The sequence below is a fragment of the Cupressus sempervirens genome, chromosome 10 (genome assembly GCF_028749045.1).
Source record: "Cupressus sempervirens isolate cs-2001-9-10 chromosome 10, ASM2874904v1, whole genome shotgun sequence".
NCBI classification, from domain to species: Eukaryota; Viridiplantae; Streptophyta; class Pinopsida; order Cupressales; family Cupressaceae; genus Cupressus; species Cupressus sempervirens.
In genome coordinates, this window is record NC_143127.1 from 333,046,208 (window position 1) to 333,062,330 (window position 16,123).

The following is a 16,123-nucleotide window of genomic DNA, read 5'->3' on the forward strand; positions in this document are numbered from 1 at the left end:
TGAGCATGTTTTATTATAACTCTTACAAAGTCATAAATTTTATATCACACACACACACACACTATTGAGCATGTTTTATTATAACTCTTACAAAATCAAAAAAATTATTATTGGTTTATCAAAAAAATTATCAAAATATATAACATACATGTTTAATGATTACAATTATTCTTTATTCATACTTATATCATTAGTACACACATGCTCTCTCTCTCTCTCTCTCTCTCTCTCTCTCTCTCTCTCGCTATTGAGCATGTTTTATTATTGTTTTATCAAAAAAATTATCAAAATATATAACTTACATGTTTAATTATTACAATTATTCTTTATTCATACTTATATCATTAGTAAGAGTACATATACATTATATATTTGTGTGTTTATTTTTATATTGAAGTGAATTTTTTGTTATAATTTTTAATTTAAAAAGTTTTCTATATTATTTGTAATTGTTTTATGAATTTTGTACATCATACTATTTGATATCTAAACATATTTAGTTAATTATCTTATAAGTAACTTAAATAATATAAAGATGATGTTCTAGCCATTCCTCATGATGTGCACCAACCTAAACAACAAATACCACATACACTAGTGAATGTTAGATGGTGAGCAAGGATTAGTGGACCTCTAGAAAGATTTTCTCCCTCTTTGTATTCTATTTTACTTACTAATGTTGGTGAACCTAAATGTTAGATGAAGCTATGTAGGTGGATACTAAGATTCAGTCAGAGTTTATAATGAAAGAAGAAATGGATTCTTTGTTGAAAAACAAAACATGAGATTTGTGAAACTTTCCTATAGGTAAAAGGGCTTTATAGAATAAATGGATTTATAGGTTAAAAGAAGAGGATGGAGGTAAGAAAATATTTAAAGCCAGGTTAGTTGTAAAAGGATTTGCATAGAAAAAAGGAATTGATTTTGATGAGATATTCTCTCCTATTGTTAAAATGACTTCTATCTATATTGTTTTAAGTATTGTGGCTACTAAAGATTTGCATTTGGAGTGTCTTGATGCTAAAATAGCCTTCCTTGATGGTGATTTAAATGAAGAGATATATATGGCTAAGCCATAGGGATTCAAGGTCAAAGGTAAGGAGAACTTAGTGTGCAAAATGAAGAAAAGTTTATATGGCATGAAGCAAGCACCTCAGCAATGGTATCTGAAATTTGATAATTTTATGCATGAGCATGGATATAGTAGGTGTCATTCATATCATTGTGTTTAATTTAAGAGGTTGGATGATGATAGCTACATTATTTTATGTTTATATGTGGATGATATGCTTGTAGCTAGGTCTAACATGGATTAGATTAAGAGGTTGAAATGCTTGTTAGCACATGCATTTTTTATGAAGGATTTAGGAGCAACAAAACAAATCCTTGGTATAAAGTTTTGCAGAGATAGGAAAAATAGGAAATTGATGCTATCTCAGGCTGATTATGTTTAGAAGGTGTTGCATTGTTTCTCTATGGAGAATGCTAAATATTCAACACATCTTTATTTGGTCATTTGAAGTTGATTAAGAATATGTGTCCCAAGACACAAAATGAGGAGGATAAGATGTCCAAGGTACCCTATTCTTCAGCTATAGGAAGCTTGATATATGTTATGGTATGTACAAGGCCAAATATTGCACATGCAGTGGGACTTGTTAGTAGGTATATGAGTCATCTCGAAATCGAGCATTGGAATGCAATAAAAAAGATTCTTTGATAATTGAGAGGAACATCTAGTAAGTGTTTATACTTTGGGGGATCTACTACTGACTTACAAGGCTATGTTTACTTAGATTTGGCAGGGGATATTGATACTAGGCATTGTACTACAAGTTATGTATTTACTATTGGTGGGGCAACCGTGAGCTAGGTGTCTAGGTTACAGAAGGTTAATGCTTTATCCACTAGAGAGGTAGAGTATGTTTATGTTATAGAGGTAGCCAAGGAAATGATATGGCTTTAGTTATTCTTGGAAGAATTGGGACACCCTCAGAGGGATAATTATTTGTTTATAGATAGCCAGAGTGCCATTCATCTTGCAAAAAAATTTTCTCTTCATTCAAAGACAAAACACATATATTTGGGTCTTTCTTCATTAAGGTTTTGGGATAGACTAGCTCCTTGTGCAAAATTTCCACTTAGGGGGTGACAGTTGCCTGGATTCTAGTCAATTTGGCCCTTATGTTTGCTTCATTTGCTATCAATATAGCTAACTGATTATATGTTCAAAGCAATGTCCTAAAATGCTTCTCAATCTGAGCTAGATTCATTAGTAGTTTTGCACTCGATGCTATAATTTGGCTCTCCAGACTCAGAATGTGACTTCTGGTCTCTTAGGTGAAGAGTAAGGGATTACACAATTTAGTGTACAATGAAAAATATATTCTAAAGTACCTTCTTAACATACTAAACCATAGTTTCTAATGCAACTTGTGTTAGTGCTATATCAGTTGATATTTTCTCATTGGCTTTTCTTTGAAACTTCTTTTCTGACCATTCTAACAATTTTGCATTAGTATATAGGTCTTCATTACTAACCTTCTCCACTATGTCTATCAACTATTCCATTAGTGGCTTCATCTCATTAGGAGTTGGTAGACTAAATGTATCTAAAAGGATGTCTTTAATATGATGTAGTTCCCGCTTCTGCATTTGCTCCCTTCTAAGCATTTTCTAATACTTTTTCCTTGCTAGGGCCTGTTGCAATATGCCCATTTGTTATATAGTCATGGTACCATAATTGTACTTGGGTAAAATGATCTATTCATCAATACTCACATCTCCATATTGAATTACTTCTTTAGCCTTTAATGAACTTGGGCTCCACATTGAGATTTGCAATGTAGTAGCATCTATGTTTGGCTTACTAGGGCTTAGATGGTAGTTTTCTCCTTTAGTTCTGGTGTCATCTCACTCTCTTTAGGATTTCCTTGTTCTACCAAAATGACTGGACTCAAGCACCTTGTCCTTGTGTTGTAGGTGCAAATAAGTCTATTTGACCTATTTCTTGTTGTTCTACAGTAGCAAGTTGTGTTTCCACTGTGCTCTTATCTATAGTATCAATCTTAGAAATTTTATCAACCTTGTTAGATTTATTTTCTAGCATTCAAAACCAAGGTTTTACATTAGTGAGTGGAGGGATGATAGAAGGTGGTTCTTGTGGATTCACCTTTTCCCTTGCAACATTAGTCACTAACTTTTTTAGCTTATCCATACTGACCAAAAAAGAATTATCACAAAGTTTTTCTTGCAATGTAGATTGCTCTAATATCATCTTCAAATGATCTTCAGTAAGGGGATTCATGTTCTGAGCTTATAGATTAGAAACATCCTTGACATTTACTATTTCAGTAGTCTTACTTGTGACATGTGGAGGACTAATACTTAGCAATTGTGTGTCTTATAGAATCTCATCTTATGGCTGCTCTACCTCAGTTGTTGCCTTGTTATCTACTTCCATTTCTATTCCTCCTCCAATACTGTCAGCTTCATCATTATCTTCTTCATCATGCTTCACTTCAATGGGTTCTTGTTCTCCTTCCTTAACTATAAACAACCCACAAGTGAGCTTCCACATCTATGTGGACTTCTTAACAACATCCTCAATATTGTTTTGCAACATTCTAAAGGCTCTATATTTAGGTGTGAACCTAGCTACATATTTCTTTATAGCCTTAGCAATTTATACCTTATTTAGTTCAAGCATCAATTGGGCTAGAGATGTTTCTCTAATTTTTTTCCTCCAATTCTAGACAATAGTGTCATTTCTACTCAACTCTATCATATAGACTCTTTGGCATTGAGTTGGCAAGTGCTAGTGGAGTTATCTTGAATTTTTCCATCATGGAATATATGGTCTCATCCACTTGATTTTTCTCTACTTTACCCAAATTATCAAAATCTACATGTGTAAATCCTAATAGGTCTACACTATTCTTAACATTTTCACATAAATTTTCAAGATCTAAAAGAGGAATATGACTCACAACCTTAAATTGTCTATTGTCATCTAACTCTATTTTATCCTCATCAAAATCTACTTGTGCAACATATTTTCTTCTTGCTCTTGACCTCCTTGTTCTGCTTGTTTTCTCTTTTCCTTGGGTTTTGGGTTATTGCACATGTACTAGCTCTTTTAGTAGGTGCAGTAGGCTTGGGATGACTCAGCTTAGCTACCTTCTTAGCTTTAGCCACTGGTTAAGCCTTAGCCTTCATCTTCTTCTTCTCCCTTGGCACCTTCAGTCTCCTCCTCTTCCTGGTCTTCTCTCATATCTTGAGTTAATGCAACTGGTGCTTGTGCTTGGTTTTCTTCTTCCTCTTCATCCTCCTCTTCTTCTTCTTCCTCCTCCTCCTCTTCTTCTTCCTCCTTAACACCCTCTTCAAAATTAGCTTTTAGTTTCTTTACTATCTTATCCTTTTTCTTCATGGTAGAGGCAATCTTTAATTCTATGGTAATTTTGGACTTTACCATCTCATATTTTCCAAATACCTTTGCAATTTTATCTACCTCTTCTCCCAATAAAGTTTTTGTAGCTACAGAGGCCTCATCCAGATTTATTTTATAACATAAGAGTCTCAACCATCTCACCCTTGGTGTAGTGGCTTGTACAAATGTATAATTAGCATCCATGAGAAAACATACATCATCATAGTGTTTCTCAACTAAGGATAGTGGTATTCTTAATCTTTCCTTCATTGAATTTTTGAAGTCTTCAAAATAAATTGTCATCAAAGATTCAAAATTCTCTCCTAATTGCTCAATGTACTAGCCAATCTATACTGCTATTGATTTGTTGGTTTTCCATTCCATAGTGTCAAATGAGGGGAATTTGTTTTGCAAATAAAATAATATAAAAATCAATATAGAACCAAATTTACATTGTCCACTCTTTGTCTTTATGATTGCTCCAAGATTCTCCATCAATTGTTTCAATTGTAGATCTTCTAGATCATATGTGTGATCTTTCTTTACAATTTTGTATCCCACATCCATTGCTATATAGGGCACACTATTTAATATACTAGATTGATAGAACTTATGTGATATAACCCTTACAACAAATTTTATTAGAGAATCAGTGATTATGGAAATTGTCATGCATCTCTTGTTCCAAACAGCTCCAATATTTTTCTCAATCACTTCCTTGGAATCACTTCTCAGTGTCTTAATACCCTTTGTAAACCCTGTATGTTAGGATAAACCAGGGACAAAAATAAAAACTACATGCAAATATAACCAATAACAAAAAATAATAGAACAAACAGAAATGAACACAAGGCACCAAGATTTAACATGGTTCACCCAATCCCTGGGCTACGTCCACCAAACAGCAAGTCCGATCTTATTACAATCCAGTGATTACAACTTGATTACAATCCGTAATCCCTTATAGCTCAATACCGCCACAAGAACCAATTTTGTATCACCAAACATAAAAAATACCCAACCCTAAGCCCTTTTTATACAAGTATTAAACCGCTTTAGGGTTATAATATGTCGGCCATAATATGTACTTTCCTGATCAATCACCACAATCTAACAATCTCCCACTTGGGGACTGATCAGGCTCCACACTAAACAACAATCTCCCACTTGGAGATTGATCCTGTAGTAATACAACTACCGCATGGGGCTCCCACTGGATCAAACCACCCTGGACTCTGTTGTTCTTTTATTCACATTTAGTCTAAAAGACCAACTGAAGCTGAAGAGGAGTTCAACTTCTCCCTTGTTACAACCTTTGTCAACATATCTACTGGATTTTCATTGGTATGTATCTTCTTCAAATTAACTTTCCATCCTCCAAAACTGACCGAATGAAATGGTACCGCAACTGTATGTGTTTGGTCTTAGAATGCAGAGCTGAATTCTTAGCAAGATGAATGGCACTCTGACTATCTGTGAACAAATAATTATCCTTTTGAGGTTGTCCCAATTCTTCCAAGAAGAACTAAAGCCATATCATCTCTTTGGCTACCTTTGTAGCAGCAACATACTCTGCCTCTGTAGTGGAGAGAGCATTAATCTTCTGTAGCCTAGAAACCTAGCTCATGGCTGCCCCACCAACAGTAAAGACATAACCTGTAGTACTCCACCTAGTATCAATATCCCCAGCCAAATCTAAGTCAACATAGCCCTATAAATCAGTAGTAGAGCCCCCAAAGTGTAAACACTTATTGGTTGTTCCTCTCAAATATCTGAGAATCCACTTGACAGCATTCCAATGCTCAAATCCTGGATGACTCATATACCTGCTAACGACTCCCACTACATGTGAAATATCTGGCCTAGTGCATACCATAGCATACATCAAACTTCCTACAGCTGAAGCATAGGGTACCTTGGACTTCTTATCCTCCTCTTCCTGTTTCTTGGGACACATCTCCTTAGTCAATTTCAAATGACCAGGTAAAGGTGCGCTGACAGCTTTAGCATTCTCCATAGAGAAATGTTGCAACACCTTCTCAACATAATCAGCTTGAGATAGCGTCAATGTTCTATTCTTCCTATCTCTGCAAATCTTCATACCAAGGATTTTTTTTGCTGCCCCCAAATCCTTCATAGCAAATGCATGTGCTAATTGGCATTTCAGCCCCTTAATATGATCCATGTTAGACCCAGCTATAAGCATATAATCAACATATAAACATAAAATAATGTAGCTATCATCATCAAACCTCTTAAAATAAACACAGTAATCTGAATGACACCTATTATATCCATGCTCATGCATAAAACTGTCAAATTTCAGATACCATTGCCGAGGTGCTTGCTTCAAGCCATATAAACTTTTCTTCAATTTGCACACCAAGTTCTCCTTACCTTTGACCTCAAAACCCTGTGGCTGAGCCATATATATTTCTTCATCCAAATCACCATGAAGAAAGGCTATTTTAACATCCATCTGCTCTAAATGCAAATCTTCAGTAGCCACAAGACTTAAAACAGTACGAATAGAAGTCATTTTAACAACAGGAGAAAATATCTCATCAAAATCAATTCCCTTTTTCTGTGCAAATCCTTTTACAACTAACCTGGCCTTAAATCTTTTCTTACCTCCTTCCTCTTCTTTCAACCTGTAAACCCATTTATTTTGTAAAGCCTTTTTACCTACAGGCAACTTGCACAAATCCCATGTCTTTTTTTTCAGCAAAGAGTCCATTTCATCTTTCATTGCAGACTCCCACTGAATCTTAGTATCCACCTGCACAGCTTCATCATAACTTTCAGGTTCACCAGCATCAGTAAGTAAAATAGAATACAAAGAGGGAGAAAACCTTTGTGGAGGTCTAATTGGCCTTGTTAATCGTCTAACATTCACTGGTGTGTGTGGTATTTGTTGTTGCAGTTGTTGCACATCATGAGGAATGGCTGGAACATCAGCTTTTGGAGTATCATCCAACACTACATAATCATCTTCTTTCTTCTCATGTTGCTGCAACAGATCTTTGTACAACACTTTTTCATTGAATATGACATCCCGACTTCTTATAATTTTATGATTTTCAAAATCCCAAAGCCTATAGCCAAATTCATTAATCCCATATCCAACAAAGACACATTTCTTTGATTTAGCTTCTAGCTTGGTTCTATTTTCAGAGTCTATATGAGCAAAAGCTTCACAACTGAAGGTCTTGAGAAAAGAATAACACACCTTCTTACCAGTCCATGCTTCCTCTGGAATACCACAGCCCAAAGGAGTAGAGGGTCCTCTATTAATCAAATATACTGTAATATTGACAGCCTCCGCCCACATGTGTAAGGGCAACCCAGCATGCAACCTGATGCTCCTTGCGCGCTCCATTATAGTCCTGTTCATGCGTTCAGCCACTCCATTTTCCTGTGGAGTCCTTGGAACAGTTTTTTGTCTATGAATACCATTAGTGGAGCAATAATATTCAAATTCATGACTGCAATACTCACCACCATTATCAGATCTGAGACATTTTAATTTCTTACCAGTCTCATTTTCAACCAAGCATTTCCATTTCTTAAAAGTTTGAAATACATCAGATTTCTGTCTAACTAAATAAACCCATACTTTTCTAGTTGCATCATCAATAAATGTAACATAATAATGAGAGCCACCAAGGGAAGATACCTGAGCTGGTCCCCATACATCTATATGCACAAGCTCTAATTTCTCCATTTTTTTTTCCTTCCCAGTCTTTACAAAACTCACTCTCTTTTGTTTTCCATACACACAACTTTCATAGAAATCCATATTCACACATTTTAGACCTGGTAAAACTTTCCTTGAATGAAGTACTTTCATACCTTTCTCACTCATGTGCCCAAGTCTATTGTGCCACAATGTTGTATCAGAATCTACAGCAGCTATTTGTTCTCCTTGCTCAACTGCAGTAATTGTTCCTGAATATTCATTTTCCTCTGAAACAATCAAAGTAGAAGGAACAATATGACCTGTACAAAGATATAAGGTGCCTACTTTCACACCTTTTGCTACTACAAGGGAACCTTTTGAAACCTTCCAATTTTTATCATTAAAAGTAACTACACAACCCTCAACACCGAGTTTCCCTGCTGAAATTAAATTCCTACTCAGCTTTGGAACATGTCTTACCTCATGTAGTAGCCAATGATTCCCATTCTGCAACTTAATCTTAATTTTTCCCTTTCCAACAATCTGACAGGGTTCATTATCCCCCAAATAAACAAGCCCAAAATCCCCTTGGACATAATCAATGAAATAACCTCTATGAGGTGTAGCATGAAAAGAAGCACCAGAATCTAAAAACCATGAATCATCAACACTCTCTAAAGACAGAAGCAAAGCATCCTCTTCGGATTTGTTACTTACCACATTTGCCTCTTTGTCTCCATCTGATTTATCTCCTTCATTTTTCTTTCGAGTCCAGCAATCTTTCTTTTTGTGCCCTGGTTTCCCATAGTACCAGCAATCATTTGGTCCTCTCAATTGAGACCTCCTCCCCTTTGACTTCCCTCTTGATTTCCCATGATTTCCAGAGTTACTTCCTCTTTCAGTCATTCTGCCCCTGCTTTGTGCATTTAAAGCACTTCCTGATGTAGATCCACCTGAGGATTTTCTACGAGTTTCCTCACTTAAAATAACACCGATCACATCATGATATTTTAGGGTACTAGATCCAGGAACAGAATTACTCACCACCATTACCAAGCCATTCCAGCTTTCAGGCAAAGAACACAAAATCAAGAGAGCCCTAATTTCTTCATCAAAATTGATACCCACAGAAGATAATTGACTAGTAATAGTATTAAACTCATTTAAATGATCTGCAACAGATCCACCTTCTGCCATTTTCATATTAAATAAATGCTTCATGAGAAATACCTTATTTGAAGTGGAGGGCTTTTCATACAGTGTCGCTAGGGTTTTCATCAAATCTTCTGTCGTCTTTGCTTTTGTAATATTAAATGCCACCGATGGTTCCAAGCATAACCGAATGCTTCCGAGTGCCTTTCTGTCCAAAAGATCCCATTCAGCCTCTGACATAGTTCCCTGATTCTTGGCTTTTCCTTCCAACAGCTTCCATAAATCCTTCTGATATAAATAGTCTTCCATTTGCATCTTCCATAACTGGAAGTTCTGCCCATTAAACCTGTCAACCCTCAACTTACCCTCATCTGCCATTGCTCCCACTCAACTGTGAGACTCCCACTTAACCATGAGACTTTCCTGCAGAGGATAACTGAAAGACAACCTTTCTCTGATACCACTTGTTAGGATAAACCACGGACAGAAATAAAAACTACATGCAAATATAACCAATAACAGAAAATAATAGAACACACAGAAATGAACACAAGGCACCAAGATTTAACGTGGTTCACCCAATCCCTGGGCTACGTCCACTAAACAACAAGTCTGATCTTATTACAATCCAGTGATTACAACTTGATTACAATCTGTAATCCCTTACAGCTGAATACCGCCACAAGAACCAATTTCGTATCACCACACATAAAAAATACCCAACCCTAAGCCCTTTTTATACAAGTATTAAACCGCTTTAGGGTTATAACATGTCGGCCATAATATGTCGGCTACCATGCACAGTATGTACAGTACTTTCCTGATCAATCACCACAATCTAACAATCTCCCACTTGGGGACTGATCAGGCTCCACACTAAACAACACTGTAATTAATTCTTGAGTCCTTACACAAATGTAAGCTCAACATCAACCAATTTCAAGCTCACTTGGCAACCACTACGAACTCGACATCTTCTAGAATTTTTCTTGACACACATAGGAAATATTTCATGCTTGGAAACAACATGAAAAATGTAAAGATTTATCTTGCATTTCTAATAACATCTGGCATCTTTATTCATTTTAATGTAATCTTTTTAGCACAAAGTCATTTTGGAACTGATGTATGATATAACCTTTAAGTATTAATCCAACATACCTCTTGATTGCCTAGTTTGATGAGGTGTGATCACCTGACCCATTGGGTGAAGTGATCCCTTCTCCATTTGATTTATTGCAATCATCCTTTCTCTTCCATGTCTTGTTCATTTCATCTTTGATGTGTTCAACATCTACCTTGCCTTTGCCTTTATCAAAGTCACAACTTGGTACTTTTGACCTAGTTGGACAATATCTACTGATGTGACCAATCTTCAAATAGCTAAAACATGTAGTTTGACTCAACCATCTTTTGGAGTTACCACTGAAGTGTGCCCTAATACAATTCTCAAGAACATGTCCATATTCTTGACAGTAATGATAGATATATCTTGTATTATAATCCCAGTTATAAGAGTTACCATTGTTCCTTGCCTTTGTTTGCATGTTTGATGACCACATGGGTTTGGATTTGCATTCAAAAGCTCTATGTCCATACTTCTAATAGTTGTAACAATATCCTTCAAATCTTTGTGTATGTATGGTCTTGGTTTTTCAATCATATGCCTGATGACCTTGCTTGTTGCACTTATGGCAGTGAACCATGTTCTTAGGCTTGACATTCCAATTTGTAGACTTTCTTCTTCACACATTAGCAGTATGTCCTTTCTTATGACAATTATGGCAAGTAGGTTTAGAGTTCTTACCTTTGTTGTTCCTTTCTTATGAACTTTTGGATGACTCTCCTTCTTTAGCTTGTGTATCCCAGTCCAAATGTATCATTATTCAATCTTAATAGTTGCTCAAAGTATTTGATGGCTTCATTTTTTTGGTTGAAACTTTTTGAAAAAAATTTCCCCCTCTTTCGGTCACTCTGCAATTGTTCATTCTTCAAATTTAATGTAGTTATCTCAATGTCCTTAGCATTCAATTGATGATTGGCATTCAATATTTGACTTAGAGTATCCAATTTCATGTTAGAAATATTGGTTAGTTCTAATGATTTTTATTCTAGTCTATTGGCCAAAACTCTTTTGTCTTCTTGAATCATGGCTTTCTTCTTTTGTTTAGTCACCTCGCAATGCAATATAGCTTGTGATTCTTTCTCTAACTTGAGATTTTTTATTTCCTCAACTTGGGCTCTATTCTTTTCCATTAGATCTACAACTACTACATCAAATTCATTGGAGTCTCCATGTACAAATAGTTTAGTGGTTTCTATCTCTTTGTATTGTGTGTCATTCTCCACAATAGCAATTTTCTTTCTTTGCTTCAAAGAATTATTTAGGTGTTCTCTTGCTTGATCTCGCTGATGTAGAATGAGTTGTATTTCAACTCCCTAATTTTTAGTAGCCTTTCCTAACTTGTAGACTTCCATTTCAAGATCTTTTCTCAAAGTTGCAAAGATTCTCTTTTAGAAAACCAAGCTCTGATAGCAATTGTTGGAATTACAATAGGAAAGGTAAACTTCTGGCCGAGGTGAAGCAGGGGGGTGGGGGGGTGAATTAGTTGTTTAAATTTGGACCCATAAAACTTTCACCACACATGCATCTCATACATTCAATGAGTAAACTAAAATAACATGTAAAGCATATACATCTAAAACATGTAAACACATAAGCAATCATACACATCACACTAGATATGATTACCCTGAAACCCTGCAATGAGAATGTAAGACTTGGGTGAGGATGACACCCACAAATTTTCACTACCATATTAATAAAGTGTATCTAATGAAGGTTACAATTTTTTGACCATTAAACATGATCTACCCTGTGAAATTTCTGCCCTGTTAAAGGCTTACAAGACCATGTTAGAAGTGTGCCTTGCAAAAGGACTTTAACTTACAACTAAGTAAACACTTTGTTAGAGGATTTCATATAGCCCAATAGGACTACTGGGTTAAGAGATCCCTATGGACATGGAACTGTTATAGAAGAACCTAGAAGAATCTCTTGTGCAAATTAATATCCTCGTTGAGGAGAAACATAACTTGAAAGAATGATATGAAGATGAAAAATACTACATTGATAAGTTAAAGTGAAGAGATTGGCCATCTCAAATCTAGAAAGGTATCTAAAGATCAAATGAAGAATAGTGATGAAGTTTCAAGATTGATGAAAGAAAATATGATTCTGAAACAAGAGTTGAAGATCACTAAACTAAAGTTAAGTTTCAAGAAAGATGATAGAAAAACTTGTGAAAGGAGAAAACCTAGATTAAGAAATAATTAGAAAATTTATGTGCTAGTAGTGAGAAAATTTATGTTAATACTGGTTTTGGATATTTTATTGGAGAAAATTCAGCCAAGAAATTTGAAGTGAGAAATAAACTAGATCTACTTGTTGGACATCTTGAATGTAAGAAAGATTACTAGAATAAGATTGATAAAGTGCGATGGAGGAGCATCCAGAGGTATAAGGGCAATCCTGTGTCACCCAAAAAAAATGTACTTGGACTTAGTTTCTGTTTCATGTCTTTACATTTTTGGATACCCATTTGGCTCAAATAAAGGTTCCAACTCTCATAGTTCAACTATCAGTGTGTTTGAAAATCCTAAAAAAATAGGAGCATGTATTTGGGCCATCATTTCGGTAAACTAGAAGGTGTGAATTGGCCAGATGAAAGTAATCATGATTTAGAGCATTCCAAAAAATGAATCAGGTCAATAGGCCCCATGGTTTGAAAGTTATTGCAATTTTTCGAGTTTTGGAGACCTCCTAAGAATGCTTCAAAGTCAGGTTTGGGGCATTAAATGACCTCGAAAAGGGTCAAAAAATGGGGGACGAGCTAAGCTCCTCCATAGGGCTATAGAGAGCTTTGAGATCTTTCCGAAAATGTAAACGGTTCGTCAATCAGAGCTATGGTTCAAAAGTTATGCCTCCCGAAAGTTTGGCTACCGTTTCTGGATTCTTCTAGATTTGCACCGACTTCTAACGTAGCTTCTGGAACCTTCTATTTTGTCGGTGGATGCCTACTAGCACTTTCTAGAATGTACTCCTAGTCCTTAAGCCTCTGGGGTCTATTTAAGGAGATTTATGGCATTGTAAAAGGCAGTTCGGAGTGGAGTTTGAGAGGGGGTGCTAAAAGGAGAAATATTCTCCAGATTTATGCTATTGTAAGACTTAGGGCATGTTTTGAAGTTTATTTTCTCTGCACTGTTTATACTAGCTTATTTTCTCAGTTAATATAATTTTCCCTTTCTGTTGGTTCCATTCTGTTCTTGGGTTGGGTTCCCATCAAGTGGTATCAGAGCGGGTTTTCCTGAGTGTGTAGACAGAGCGCCGATTGTGAGGCAGTTTGCACCAGGACTATGTGCTTGTGGGATCGAGTTAGAAGATGCCTCCACAAAGAGAGTGTGGCGAAAGGGCTAGAGCTGTTGATCCTGAGGAGATTAGAGCCCTCCAGAGGCAGGTACAAGCATTGCAAGAAGAGCTTCGTAGAGGAGAAAATGTTGCCGCAATTGACAACAGTGAGGATGACAATGAAGAGGAAGTAATGGGACCAGAAGAGGAAGAAGATGGGGAAGTTCTGAATCCTGTAGAGGAAAGGCTTTTTAGGGCCATTACTAAGTTTGGGAAAAGACCTATAATTGAAGTGGGTATATTTTCAAGAAATCTGAAATCGGATGAGTTGATCGATTGGATCAATGAACTGGAAGAATACTTTGAGTATGAGGATATAAGGGACCTAGATAGGGTTAAGTTTGCAAAGGACAAACTGAAAGGCCATGCCAAAATTTGGTGGCAAGAGGTTCAACTAGAAAGACTTAGAAGAGGAAAGGAGAAGATCACAAGATGGGATCGCATGGTGGACTAATTGAAGAAGCAATTCATTCCTATGGACTACGAGCTTGATCTGTTTAAGAAGATGCATGGGTTAAAGCAAGCAGGAAGATCAGTCCAAGAATATACAGAGGAGTTTTATCGACTCTTGATTAGAGCGGGGCATGCAGAAGAAATTAAGGTGAAGGTTGCTCGTTATATCAGTGGGTTGCGACCTAGCATCCAGGAGGAATTAAGTCTGGTAAGAATGACCAGCGTTGAAGAAGCATACTAGTTTGCCCTACGAGTTGAAGAGAAGCTGAGTAAAAGGTTTGAAGGAAGACAAAGAGGGCGCGGTCAAGGAGGAAGGGGAAGCGGTAGATCATCTGGAGGGCGCAATGAAACCCAAAAGAAAAATGAAGATGTGGGTACTAGCAGAAACCAGAGGAATGAGGGTTTCAATTGCTCCCATGATCAAGACTTTGAAAATCAAAAAGGAAGAGGTAGAGAATGTGGACAAGGAAGAGGAGGCTTCCATGGAACCTATTTCCATTGCAATGAAGAAGGTCATCATGCCTTTGAATGCCCTCAACGACAAGGAAGGGCAGATAGGAGAGCTGAGGGCCAAGCTAGGGTTGCTCATGTGGATGAGGATGCACAATGATCACATTCAGAGGATGCAGAAAGAGGAGAGACCTTGGTAAATGAAAGAGTCCTACTAAGTGGTGAGAATGAACTAGGACAACGAAGGAGTTTGTTTCGTACCAGATGTAAGTATGAGGATAAATGTTGTGATGTGATCATTAATGGTGGTAGCACTGATAACCTGGTATCAGAAGAGATTGTCTCTAAGCTGAAGCTCAAGAGGGAGAAACATCCCCAGCCCTATCAGATTTCTTGGGTAAAAGATGATCATAAGGTCCTGGTAAGTGAACAATGTTTAGTAAAATTCAAAATTGGGAGTTACCATGATGAAGTTCTCTGTGATGTTATTTCGATGGATGGTTGCCATCTATTGTTGGGTAGACCATGGCAGTTTGATAGACATGCAATACATGATGGACATGCAAACAAATACTCTCTGACAAAGGATGGAGTTTGCCACAAATTGAAGCCCATGAAAAAGGAAGCTGAAAAGGTATGTAGCAGTGCTAGGATTTGTCTTGTTGATGGAAGGAAGTTTTTAGATGGCATGAAACATCAGCGTATGTGCTATGCTTTGATTCCTAGGAAAGATAAAGAAGGTAGTAGTGAAATACCATTTGAAGTTTCAGATTTACTAGGGGAATTTGGAGATATTATCTTTGATAATGTTCTAGATGGATTGCCACCAGTAAGGCAAATCAGTCATCAGATAGATTTGATTCCAGGAGCTAGTTTTCCTAACAAGGCTGCTCACAGGATGACTCCTACTGAAACAGAGGAGCTAAATAGACAGGTTCAGGAGCTGTTGAGGAATGGCTTGATTCGAGAGAGCCTGAGTCCATGTGCAGTACCTGCAATACTCACACCAAAGAAGGATGGAGAGTGGAGGATGTGTACAGATTCCTAAGCTATAAATAGGATAACCATCAAGTACTGGTTTCCTTTGCCAAGGATGGATGATCTTATGGACTGCTTGAGTGGAGCTCAGTACTTCACAAAGATAGATCTGAAGAGTGGCTATCATCAGATACGGATTCGTGAAGGAGATGAGTGGAAAACAGCCTTCAAGACCAAGGAGGGTCTTTATGAGTGGTTAGTCATGCCCTTTGGATTGACGAACGCCCCAAGCACCTTCATGCGGCTTATGAATGAGGTACTTAAGAAGTTCTTGGGAAAATTTGTTATTGTCTATTTGGATGATATTTTAATTTTCAGCAAGACTTTGGAAGAACATTTACTGCATATTCGTAGTGTCCTTGAAAGGCTAAGGGAAGAGAAACTGTTAATTAATCTAAAGAAGTGTGTCTTTGCAAAAAGGGAGTTAGTCTATTTGGGATTTGTTATATCACCT

The 16,123-nt window shown here is 36.8% G+C and overlaps 1 protein-coding gene across 1 annotated transcript in view; it reads left to right on the plus strand.

Annotated features, from left to right (window-relative positions):
- LOC149533965 (uncharacterized) overlaps positions 1 to 16,123 on the plus strand; it is a 217,401-nt gene that overhangs the window by 128,515 nt on the left and 72,763 nt on the right. The window lies entirely within an intron of this gene.